The sequence below is a fragment of the Anopheles gambiae genome, chromosome 2 (genome assembly GCF_943734735.2).
Source record: "Anopheles gambiae chromosome 2, idAnoGambNW_F1_1, whole genome shotgun sequence".
Lineage (NCBI taxonomy): Eukaryota > Metazoa > Arthropoda > Insecta > Diptera > Culicidae > Anopheles > Anopheles gambiae.
In genome coordinates this window covers 8,592,803-8,604,991 of record NC_064601.1, presented here as the reverse complement: position 1 = coordinate 8,604,991, position 12,189 = coordinate 8,592,803, and the positions used below count along the sequence as shown (strand labels likewise).

Genomic DNA, 12,189 nt, shown 5'->3' with positions numbered 1-12,189 from the left:
AAGTGGACGCTAGACGCTTGTTCTGAATCGAATGGAGATATGCTTTTGATAAGCGAATGTTTGTGTAGCCATAAATATAGAAAAATGTTTCAATGTTGATTTTAATAGACTCTCAGGAATTTAGAAATTACTGTGTACATATTTTTCAGATAGGTTATTTACAGTTTAATTATTTGGTAAGCTGCTTTCAAGGAATCAAATAAAACGATACTACTTACCAGTGAGAAGGGAAGGTCCACCATCAAATGTGCAGGAAGAACCCTGAAAGAAAGTGGAAAACATAATTCGTTAAAATATTATAAAATAATAGGAGGCCTCATCGTTTGCACTGGCAAATGGAATTTCAGTAACGGTGCTGGAATGGTGCATAAATTATGCCAAAAATAAACCTTCCGCATGGAAACGCATTAACAGGGAAAAGAAAGAAAAAAAACATCAAATTTGCTTGCCGCGGTGGATATTATGCTTCCGGGGAAATGAGATATAAAACTTAACGGAGCCTTCTTAAACACATCCGGGACTCATTGTGGGGTTTAATGGCAAACGAGGTTAATTTTTGTTTATAGCATTGCCTTTATCTATAAATTATGCACTGAAGAAATGCACTGTTAGTTTGCTCTTGTGGTTTGTTGTACTTGAAAAGAAAGTTTTGTTATTTTCTCCTGACTGGTTTCTTAATAAGAAATACTCATATCACCACTGGAAATGTATGCAAACTATCAATCAAATATATTAAACTTCAAAGTACATATGTGTTATGTTTTATGTATGTTTTTTTGTACTATCTCACAGTGTTATCAGTCATGCCAGACATTGGACGGAAATTGGCTTGAGATCATTAAAACCACCAGGAACATACACATTTTCGTTGAGGACACGAGTATTCGTTCTTCCCTCGCTGTCACTGGTCATTCTCAAGCTGCTATGCTTGAACATGCAAGTAGAACGTCTTGTGGGAATGGTTAAAATCAGGTAATCTGTATGCATGGAAACCGGCCCGAGGAACAAATTGAGGCATTTTGTCTTATCGCTGAACCCAAGGTAAGTAAAGTAGATTGAAAGTTTTGATCGATGTTGACCCAAAATTAATTTCATTATCCATGCAAGAACGGAATGTCCATGCAAGAACGGAACGCAATGAAAATGATAATGTCAAATTTCCACAAACATTTAATTCCATTTTTGCCTTTTTCAGGGAGATTGAGCAAAAACTTTTAGGGTATTTTAATATCATCTGATCATCATCTTCTCGGCAATTAAAGCATGTTACTGTAAATAATTATCGAGCAAAATAAGATATTTTGATCATATTTTTGTTTTACTACGATTCTCGCTTCCATCAATATCCACCCATCAATCGCTGCCAATTAATGCATGACGCATAAAACACGTAAACGCCATTTTCTAACCCAACAATCAAATTGCCAGCACGGTAATCAAATAATCCATTGACAGCGGTAGCACTCGCACGCTTAAAGAGGACGGATATGGTACTTCATACAGTAACGATTTTGAGCACAATCGGAGCCACGGGGGTTGCTGTCCTTTCGTTCTCCCAGCGATGCCGTGCTGTCCCTTTCGACCAAGCCAACTGTGACAACTCATTCATTACCATCATTAGTTAGTCATTCACGGTTCTTCACGCCCCGGAACACACTTTTTTCTAACTCGCGTTTTAACTAAGGGTACCTAGGAGCTAGGACCTAAAAATAGCACGAGTGTGGCACACAGCAGGACGTCCGGAGGGAACGTATCGAGATAGGACAAGTCCATGTAACAGTGCACACAGTAAACACATGCAGATTAACTTCTGAGGGAGACCGTGGTGGGCACCGCCGGTGTACAAATAAATGGTTTTAGATCCTGCTGTTGGGCTTTAACGAATGGTGCCACCGAGTGCCTGTTTGCGTGCAGTGGGTACAGCGAAATTGGAGCAGAAAGATCGCACCAAGTGTTTGAAGGTGATGACATATGCAGGTCGAGTGTATTAAATTTTAACATTGCTCGCACTACACAGGAGCTTAATATGAGCTTCCAAAACCGGGGAACACAAGGGTCCTAGATAGCGAATGTGCCATATTCGATTTGGGGTGTCATTTAACCACGATTCCCCTTTGCTTTTACGGGCTTGTTGTAGTGGTTATGAAATATAACCTCAAATAGAGTCTTTGTACCAAACTCGGGTAAGGTCGTGGATCTTTAGGTCTTCCTAGAAAGAGGGTCATTGATGTGTCAAAAAAAAAAAGGTAGCATCAGGAATGAACCCACAGACGAAAACATGCGTAATGGGAGTTATAAATTATTCATTTCCTCCGGTCCATTGAAGGCTACAATCGTCACCAACGCTGGAGAGCGATTATCACACAAGTTCAGGCAGTCTCAGGCCGGATTAGGTACTCAGATGCCGGAACCATAACATCCCGGTTCCTTCTGGCAGTCAGATGAATAATTGAACGCGGTCGATTGGTCTGCGCAAGATTCTAGCATAGAAAACAGTTCGATGATAAGCAGCAATCGAGGTCAAATTGTACGATGGCCCCGATTTTATTGCCCATCGCAATTGGTACGCTCTTCCGGCATTCGTTCGGAAGCAGAGGGCTACATTATTCGGTGGGTTGATAATCAACAAATCGAACTGGTTGGAACGAACGAAAGTCGTTGCTCGGTATTGCACTTCCGCAGTCACCATCCGGCAGCAAGAAGTAATTACTTTAAAAGTCTTTGGGCACGCATACACAAAGAGCACGTGCAAAGGGGTTCTTGGCCGTTCGTGACACGTTCTGCTGGTCGAATCAGATGGATGCCGGTTGAGGGTTGGAAACAGTTTTTATCAATCGATAAGCAGCTGCATCGTAGTAGCTTCGTGGTTTGGATACAAATATCGCAGTTTCGGAGCGGAATTGAGGGGATTATATTTTATTCCTCTCGCTTCCTCTCGATTCAGTGGCCTTACGGCCAGACTGTTTGCACTTCCGAGCCGTCTTAAACATCGGAATCAATTTGCACCGTTGCCGGCTGTCAAAAAAATTGATAAGAAATCAACCCATCGCATGGGACGACACACGTGCAGGGGATCAAAATGTTTCACCCCTTGCGGGGCGCTGCTGCCGGGCATATTGTACGCTGAAGGGATTTTGCTTGTAGTTATTCGTTAATGCGCCACACCCTCTCACTGCCAAAAACTACACTCCTAATCCGAAAGACCAGGATTACAGCTCGAGTCGCATAAAGCATGATAAAAATTGCGTACCAGACTGAGTGCGCTGTGCTGCGAGCGAGTAGTGTCAGAAACACACAAGGGGAAGAAAACACATAATGAAAATGCGTTCCAGCTGAAAGGACATGAAAGTGATCTGCAAAGCAACAAAAAAAAAAAAAGAAGGAACGAGCGGGCTAAGATTCAACCAAAGGTAAGCTGGTATTATGCTATGAGCGCATGAGCAGGTGAGACTCTCTGCAAGAAAAAAGCATAAGGAATACCGTCCGAGCAGACTGTGCAGAGCAGAGTTCTATTGAAGAATCATGTCCGGTGGTCGGTGGTGCCGGGCTGGTGGAACTTTATCCATTTGGTGCACCCAAATGAATTCAATCGCTCCTACAATCGGGACTAATGCGAGAAGTTGGAGCTTCCAGCGAACGTAAAGGCTTTTCGGACGAAGACTCTTGCGAAGACGATGCGTGCACTGGAGTGTAATGTATGCGCAACGGAACAATCGGAACGAGTCTTACACGGTCTTATGTCTGGTTGATTACTGCAGAAGTTCGCCAGTAAAATGGGCGAGAAACTTTTGTTTGCATTCTGTGGCAGGAAGTAGTGAACAGCGCTGGGAAACGCTACGGAAGCCCTGGGGCGGATTCACCGAGAGCAGGAGGATTCGGTAAATTAGGGAATCTTCACAAGGACTTACTCGTTTCGTGTGGTTGTGTGGTGAAGTTTGATAAGAAGGCTATAGTTCGGTTTTGGAAGGGACGATGTTTCCTGTCTGGAATGGGTCGCGTGTGATGAGTCATCCCATTGCGTTCGATCGATCGTTACAGATAAAGTAGGATTTGTGGGATCAATAATCAGATGGCATTTAAGAAAGTTAGTTTCGATAGCAGGAAGCAGATGATCTCGTGTCGATTGCCATGCAGTTCATCGGCGCAAAGTTTATCAACTTGACTAATGGCGAAGGAAACAGACTTGGAATGGGCATAACAGAACAGCTACACATTTGGTAAAAACCGTTGCAGTAAACAAAACCAAGAACATCGTTAAATCTGGCAGGGTCATAGTAAAATTTGATTTAAAAGTAGAGCAAACAAGGGCCTACGAAAAAATGCGCAACATATTGTACGCTTCCCATCTGTTGCGTTTTAAAAAATCAACAACTTTCAAATCAAAGGCACGTTGCTCTACCTACCTGCGTTGACCTCTCGAAAGCCTACGCCTATACTTCATTTACCATCTGCCGGTGGCTCTAGCGTTGGTTCGTCGCTTGCACGATGAAGTGAGTCCCATTAAGGGATTAGACTATGCGTGCCTGTAACGCGATCGTTTGATAGTTTCGTTAAACTCTCCAACATCTCCCTTCGGTAGCCAGCGTTCGACAGTTTGGCAGGGGCTCCCTGTTGAGTTGGTAGAGTTAAAAACAAAAACAAAAAAACTCCCTGCGTCCAGCGAAGAGCGATGAAGCTGCCTCTCGGCCTAAATACAAGCACCTGGCCGCTGCGTATATTGGAACACGAGAGACCGACCAACGTTCGCACACCTGAAGGTACCAATTAGAACGACCAACGATTGGTAATTTTGAAAACCGGGAGTTTTTGATGCGAAACTGCGTTGTGCAAAACATGCATATAGTGTGCCTTCTGTTCAATTTTAGGGCTGGAAGCGAAGGAAACCTTAACTGCTGCGATTGACTTGACCGATGCCAAAGGTAGGGCGCGCGCGCCCGAAGCATCTTTTGCTTTGTTTTGCCTCTTTTGCTGTACTTTCGCCCTTTTTTGTCTTTCCATCTCGCAGCATTCATTGTGTTTTGCGCATCCTTCGCATGGGAAACTGTGCACCACAAGCATCGGTATTGGCAGAATTTATGTTACACAGACGCTTCCCGGGAACGGTTTGCGTCCTGTTTTGTCCAAAAAAACCTCATCCTCTTTGCAGCGTCCACCACTGAAGTACCTGCGCGGGCAACGGTGGCAGGTAATCGACCTGGCCAAGCATGAAATGAAGAAACGAACAGTAAAACAACTCAAATAGAAACCCATCCTGTAAGCGTCTGTTGTTGTGTGCCGGCTGCTGGCCGAGATCGTACTTGCCCGGCTTGGTGCATAGGTTGCAACCTGATTTAAACTCCACCAACCAGATTCATTCCCTGCCTTCGGATTGCAGCCCCCGAAAGGATGCACGGACGTGGTGGCAAACGAAACTTCGGCACAAAATAAGATCCACAAACGAACGGTTCGATACGTTAAGATAGCTCGGGCGACTGCACGGCCGTCAAGAAAGAGTGGAATCATCATGTCGTACCGTAGCCGACACCGTAGCAGCGTATTTTTGGAAGCTGTAACGCCAGGACCGGTCGACCGGTCATGTCGAAGAGCGTGCGCAGCGGTAAGAAAGGGAAGGGAATAAGGACAGAAATCGAAGCAATAACAAAACCGGAGAGCAGATGTTCGTGTTCTCCAACCATCACCGTACGCGTCGCCGTGTGCTGAAGGTACAGATTGATCGAGGTTTCGGGGGATTTTATTTTTATGGGTTACATATTTTTTGAGGTTAGCAGCGGGCATCGGACGAAAGGCTCTAGAATTGTTGCCTAAACGATGTGCCCAGGACAGCAGTCGGTTTGATTGCTAATGTTTTTATTCCATCAGGAATGGGTTGTGTCTGTTTTCTTTTTTCGTATTCACTTTAAGCTCTTGACATTGTGTCAATTTTGTAAGACGGTCAGCTGAGAATGTTTCAAACCATTGAAAATTAAAAAAAAAAAAATCCCCTGGCGAGTGTCACTTAATCGGTTGAAGACTTTTGATGAGTTAAAATCGAACGCTTTTTTTGTTCAATACGCCCCTATCCACATGTTCGGCTTATTGCATATTGAAAGGCTGTTGAGAAGCTGGCCCGCATAAAGGGGCAGGGTGTTTGAATTTTAATTCTGAGGAGTTGTCCACGGGGTGTACGCATCCGCATACTAAAGCCCGACAGCACGAAGTCATTAGTTGAACATGTTGCCATACTTATGCCGGCTTTTAAACTCATTTATCCAATGTGAGGTTCGGCATGCCACTGGGAACAGTGTATGAAGGAAGGAACTTCCAGCCACCAGTTGGTAGGTGGTTTTATTGACATCAAAAATAGCGTCCGTGGTTCTGGCTGCGGTTCGGGATGCAAACGTCAGTGTAGCAGCAGGATAATGAAAATAGCATACATACACTGCAGCAAAGCGAGCCGTGCTGGGCATTGGTGTGCTGTAGTTTCGCGTGGATTCTAGTGCACCCCGGGGAGTTATTACACGCAAAGTCACTTTCGGGGGAGATGCTTTTCAGGAATGGGTGGATACTGCAAGCATTGGTATGACTACCATTGAACAACGGAGAAGAGGGCAAAAAGCAGGAGGCACAGGACATGCAGCGTGGTTCGTCCGAGCGCTAGATAAGTGGACAGTATTTTGGAGTTGGTGGTGGTTATTTCAAAATTTATGCATTTACAACGGTGCGAGATTTTATGAACGGCCTTTGCCCGCAAGAGGACAATATAATTTAAATGCCATGCGAACGGACGATTTTTTACCAGGTGAGAATGATCGGGATGATGAGTTCAGTTGAGAAATATGAAATGGTGAAATGTACCCTACTACATATTTCGTAATTGAAGTAGTAAAAATTTCGATTAGACTAAAACAAACCCTTTGCCAGATTAGTATTAAAGTTCCTGCCCCAATAAAATAATTCCCTTCTCTCATATTGCCACGATAAACCTTTCAGCATGGACAGAAGTTTATGTGGCGATGTGTTTATGCCCTTGCACGATAAAACACAAACGGGGGTCTAAATTTGATCATCATCATCCCTACTGCTTGCCCGGCACCTCCGACTCGCAAACCATTCGATCGCATTACTTATTCACGCACGTTTTTCGGTGGTTTTTAATGTTTTGTTTAGCCCGCCCGAGCTCGTGCGGTGGGTGCAAAACCGTTGTCTCTGATATGGTTGGATAGTTAGGGTGCGTTGCGGTTTCGGCGACAGGCGGGGTAACACCATGTGGGCGCTAGAAATTAATGCTGCCGAGCTCGCTGCGCAACACCTTAAAAATATGCATCCGCACACCATGGCCTACGCCACCGATTGTTTCCCTGTCCCGGGTGGTGGAAGTTATTCGGAAATTAATTATGCTGAAATTGTTTACAGCCCCCCGGGGGGAGCGGATCTGAGAGCACGAAAACATTGGTGCAATCGGGTTTTGTGCATTGAGTGTGACTGGAAACTCGATGATGATGATGATGATGGTCGCGTGTGGCGTCCAGTACGTTAAATACCGTTCGCCGTATCGCTCCAATGGCTGGTGGTTATCCTACCCAGCTTCATCCAGGGATGCTGTTGGTCATCGTAGGGCATTTGTTATGGTTTTTTTTTGCCGTGCGGAAGTGCATTGCACGTAAATAAATAAACAAAAAAAAATGATAATTTATGCGCGAAAAGTAAAAACACGGAAAACAACAAAGTATTGCGCCTGGTGGAATCGATGGATAATCATTCGGTGGAGTTATTTTTCGACATCACAAAGTGGCGTGTCATTGAAGAATGAAGTCCGTTTGATCATGATCGTTTAATGAGAGAGAATGTAATGTTATGCGCGTGGCGGTATAGGCAGATAATTTCAGAATATTGATTTCATTTGTTTTCCCCTCGTGAAAATATGTATTTTAATTGACAGTCAATAAGAACCTTCCCACATCAGTAGGTGTTGATTTCATCATCAAACAAAAAATAGCCTCTAGCTATGGACACACTGAATGAATTCGATAAACAAAAACGTGTTTTTAGCATCCTAAATGTCACCAAATGGTGCCACGGTTCCAGAATTAGTGGAAACAACTTTTGCTTACGTAAAATAATCAACGAACGCTATTTGTGGAATCCAACCCATGGCAGGGGGCTATCAATTTCACCTGTTACTGAGAATTTTGTAGAAAATACCCATTTATCGAACAGTCTGCTGCAAAGCTATCCGATTAGCTACCCACAAGGTTGGCTGAGCGCAAAAGCGTAATATGATGAGGCTGTACTTTCCAGCGCTCCGAACGATACTTGCACTAAGGGCTGTTAATCAATCAGTATATACCAAAGCCTTAGGTGACAAAGAAGCAACTGCTGGCGTTCACCATTGTCTCACTGTTGCATAATGTAAAACTGATGAGTTACGAGCGAGCGACACACACGCTGCCTGACATGTTTCGTTTATCTAGAAGCCCACCCAAAAACGCAAGCTAATGTCACCATTGCGGTGCTGCTATGGGTAATTTTCGCTAGAGTTACTTGCGACAGGGTAATCCAATATGAGCGGCTTGAATTTGATACCATCCTTCCTTGGCCGGGTGTCTGGCGGCGGTCCCATTGCGTTACGAAATGCTCTGCCGGCAAGTGGTGGCCGTGGTTCTTGCTGCCTGAATCTACAGCGATGACTTTCTCATCGTTGAAGTCAAAAGGCTGGTAACATGTGGACGTACGTTGACTTTTCGCACGAAGCAAAAGACTTTCCTGTGTATTGTCACACATTTTCGGCCTTACGGTGTGGATAGCATCCGGCCGTTGGGAGAGTCTGTTCAATGCCGGGCATAGGCAACTCTGTCTTCGTTGCGGGTAAACATTAGAAGCAGAAAATTGGCAAGCGAAACCAAGTCGAGCTGGTCGTTATCGGACGGTGTCAGAATGTTCGGTCACTTGGAAATGGCTTTTGAAAATAAAATGATTGATTACAAAACTCGCTCAGTACGATCGCTCGGAGCGATGGGCTTTGTTTGGGTTAGAGATGCTGAGTTGTTTTGGGAATTCGTTGCAGGGTAGGGCGATGGCTGGAGAACGGTTAAGGTCGTTCCGCCTCGGGACCTAATTAAGAATGATGAAGCAATTAAAATGGACGGTAATTGAATCCAATGAGCAACGACAACATTGATATATAATTGGAGGATAAGCTGGAAGGTGATGGAGTAGCGAGATACAAATAAATCGTACGAACATGTTGTGATTACGTGCCTGAAATTTCCACACCGAATAACATTCGTGTTGTTTTCTGTGAGGGGTATTGGGTTAAATTATTCATATTTAGTCGTTGAAAGTCATTGGTCGAATAGTTTTACTTGTTTCCTCACTTTTATACCTAGTTTCAACATCTTTAATTTACAGTCTATTCCCTATCGTTTGAATGCAAATCATATTCTTTCAAACTTTGAACATAAGCGAAAGTTGAACAGAATATGCTTGTACCTTCTGCATCCTTTCATCACAAATATGTTTTCATACCATAAACGAATTATACTTGTCCCGGCACTGGCCGAACAATTGTACAAGAACTTCGGCAAGAGCACTGCCAACGGTGGAAGATGCATTTGCATTCGCATTCAGATGCAGATGCACCAGGACTGGGGTTGCTATTCGGATGAGTCAATAAACGAGCATGTCTACAAGATCCCGGACGCATTTCCACACGACCATGAGGCTCGACAACAGCAGAATCTTCATCTTCTTCGAATTCTTGTTTCACCGGAACATCAACCACAGACCCTGGCATGGCATTGCTCACTTGCTGTAACATAGTTGCAGATGAAACCACTCGGAGCCTTCGAACGGAGCAGTGTCAAACACTGACCGGGATAAAAAGGGAGCCAGCCTTGCTTTCTGGCAGACACACAAAAACCAGAAGGATAATCCAGTGTGAGGTGTGTTTCGGCAGGGAGCAAAGGTTCGTTGCTTACCGTTTTGCGGTTTCTATTGTGGTTGCTGTGGTTTCTCTCCGGTGGTAGCGGTGTGGTGGTTGTAGTAGAATGAGGCGAAAGAGTTTGATGATGGAGAAGTCGGTTACAGGTGCTATGGGGTAGTGTTTGATACAGACATCTTCAGAAACTACCGTTTTCGTGAACCGTTCGCTTCACGGTTGCATATTGAATAGAATGAATATTTCATCCGTATCTGTGGGTGTGTCTCGTCCCGGGCGAAAGTCGTCCCTTATTTACGAGCGTTGAAAAAACATCCTCCATGCTCAAGCATGACGGGGGAAAAAGAGCGTTGATGAAATTTCGATAGGATCCACTTGAGTTTTGCAATTTCGAATTACAAATAGCTTGTGCAAATATTGAATCGACACAGGGGTACCAATCTAACTCGCAGTCTAGGCTCGTTGTCGACGTTTAAAACTGCCTGATAGAACGAAAGGGACGAACATATTGAAGGGGAGAGTCACTTTAAGAACGATGCAAAATGTAAGAAGTAACTCAAACAAAAGCCCTAGAACCTTTCCTTTCTGCTGAGTGGCTAAGTGTGTGTGTGTTTCTTTTAAGACACTCAACAGCTACACATTACGTTCATCAACTACACTTTACACAGTTCATTCCAATTCGCTTGATGCCTATCCGAGCCCTTGTCGACAGACAGCAGACATCAAACAAACTTTGGCGCAAAAATTAAAGTAAATTAAAACTCCGTCAGCTTCACTGCAATAGGCTGCTTTTCGGCGGATCCCCCCTTAGCTCAACAAAATGATTCGCCCATAAAATTGGAATCTATCTATGTAAGTGTCAAGCGCGTACTCTCCTCTTTAACTGGGTAAATTGCTATCAAGAAGAAATCGCTGAAAATGTTAACTTTTGATCTTGGTGGTAGTAAAGCCGTCGTAGGATCTCGACTCTTCGGTAAATGTGTGTGGAAATTACTCTTGCAATCGAGAACGACTGTCAAAACTTCCGCTTGTGGAATGAGGCCATCACGGCAAGAGAGGGATAAGTTTTACGACAAAGATTTCAGTAGGGTTGGTGGTTAGAACAAACGATAAGAAAGCGATACTGCAATGTGTAGGGGTTAGCAATTCCGAGGCGATATCGTGGTACAGTACTCTTACCCTTGTGGGATGAAGAGAGAGTGTTTTGGTGGCATTGTCGAGGTAGAGATGTCTTCTATTGTCAGCACATAAACCGTATCTAGAAACTGAACAATCGCAAAGAACGAGAGGGTGTGGTAAGTAAAATGAAAATGAAATTATGACTTCGATTGCTTGCCGTTCTTCCTCAAAAATCTTCGTCTTGGTGATGGCCAAGAACCTTTTAGCAAAATCAATATAAGATCCAGTACGAAAGATTCATCCTTTCAATCAAACCAAAAGGCAAGGTCAAGAGTACAGAGAGAAGCAACCCAATTACCACGTTTTCCTTTGGCACATCAACGCGGGCTGTCATCAAGGGATATTCCATCAACTAACGAGTGCTTCTAGCTCCAAAAAGACGTACTACAACCATGTACGATTCACAGACATTACTTCACAGCATCCAGTCTAATCGTCATTCAGGCACACTACAATTTGAAGGATGTGTCAGGTCGGTGTGTCGGCAAATTGGCAAACCGATATCGGTTTCTGTGGTCCGTTCTTCCTGCCCTCCGGCCAGCCATGCTATTTAATGCCCTCGGGTGCGCAATAAATGAGGAAATCGAATTTAAATTGAAATCAATTGACAGTCTCTGATTGCGCAGCGACCTATCGACCTATCGGTGCCTTCCATTAGTCAGGCTTCTGCACACAAACATACATCTTCCATGGCTGAAAGCAGCGGATGTTGAAGGGAAATCAGTTTCAAAGTACCGACAACAGGACCACCTCGAGGGCGAAAAGCGGAGAAGAGCAGCAGGATGAAAGCTTGCACCCACCGAAAAGCTTCTGATGAGACCCAGTGACAGGCATACGGTCAGGAGTGTTTGACATTTCAGTCTGGCATCCGAACGACCCGGCCACGACTAGTAGGCCGATCGTACGCGGTTGAGGTGAAATTTTCATCGGAAATGAAATGAAAGCTCGCTTCCGCAGGGCGTTGTGATGGAACTGATCTCTGTGTAAGGGAACGATGCGCTGGCAAACGTTCGTTCGGCGAGTTGGTGGTGAATGATGAGGTGAACATTACTGGTACACCAGCAACTAATGAAGGCATGGGGATGGTCAAAACT

The 12,189-nt window shown here is 44.4% G+C and overlaps 1 protein-coding gene across 4 annotated transcripts in view; it reads right to left on the bottom strand.

Moving 5' to 3' along the window:
- LOC1281479 (protein tincar) overlaps positions 1-12,189 on the bottom strand; it is a 91,007-nt gene that overhangs the window by 68,687 nt on the left and 10,131 nt on the right. For all 4 annotated transcript variants that reach the window (XM_061643808.1, XM_061643811.1, XM_061643809.1 and 1 more), the window contains exon 3: positions 219-261. The gene's annotated coding sequence lies outside the window, so the exon portion shown is untranslated. The remainder of the gene's footprint in view (positions 1-218; positions 262-12,189) is intronic.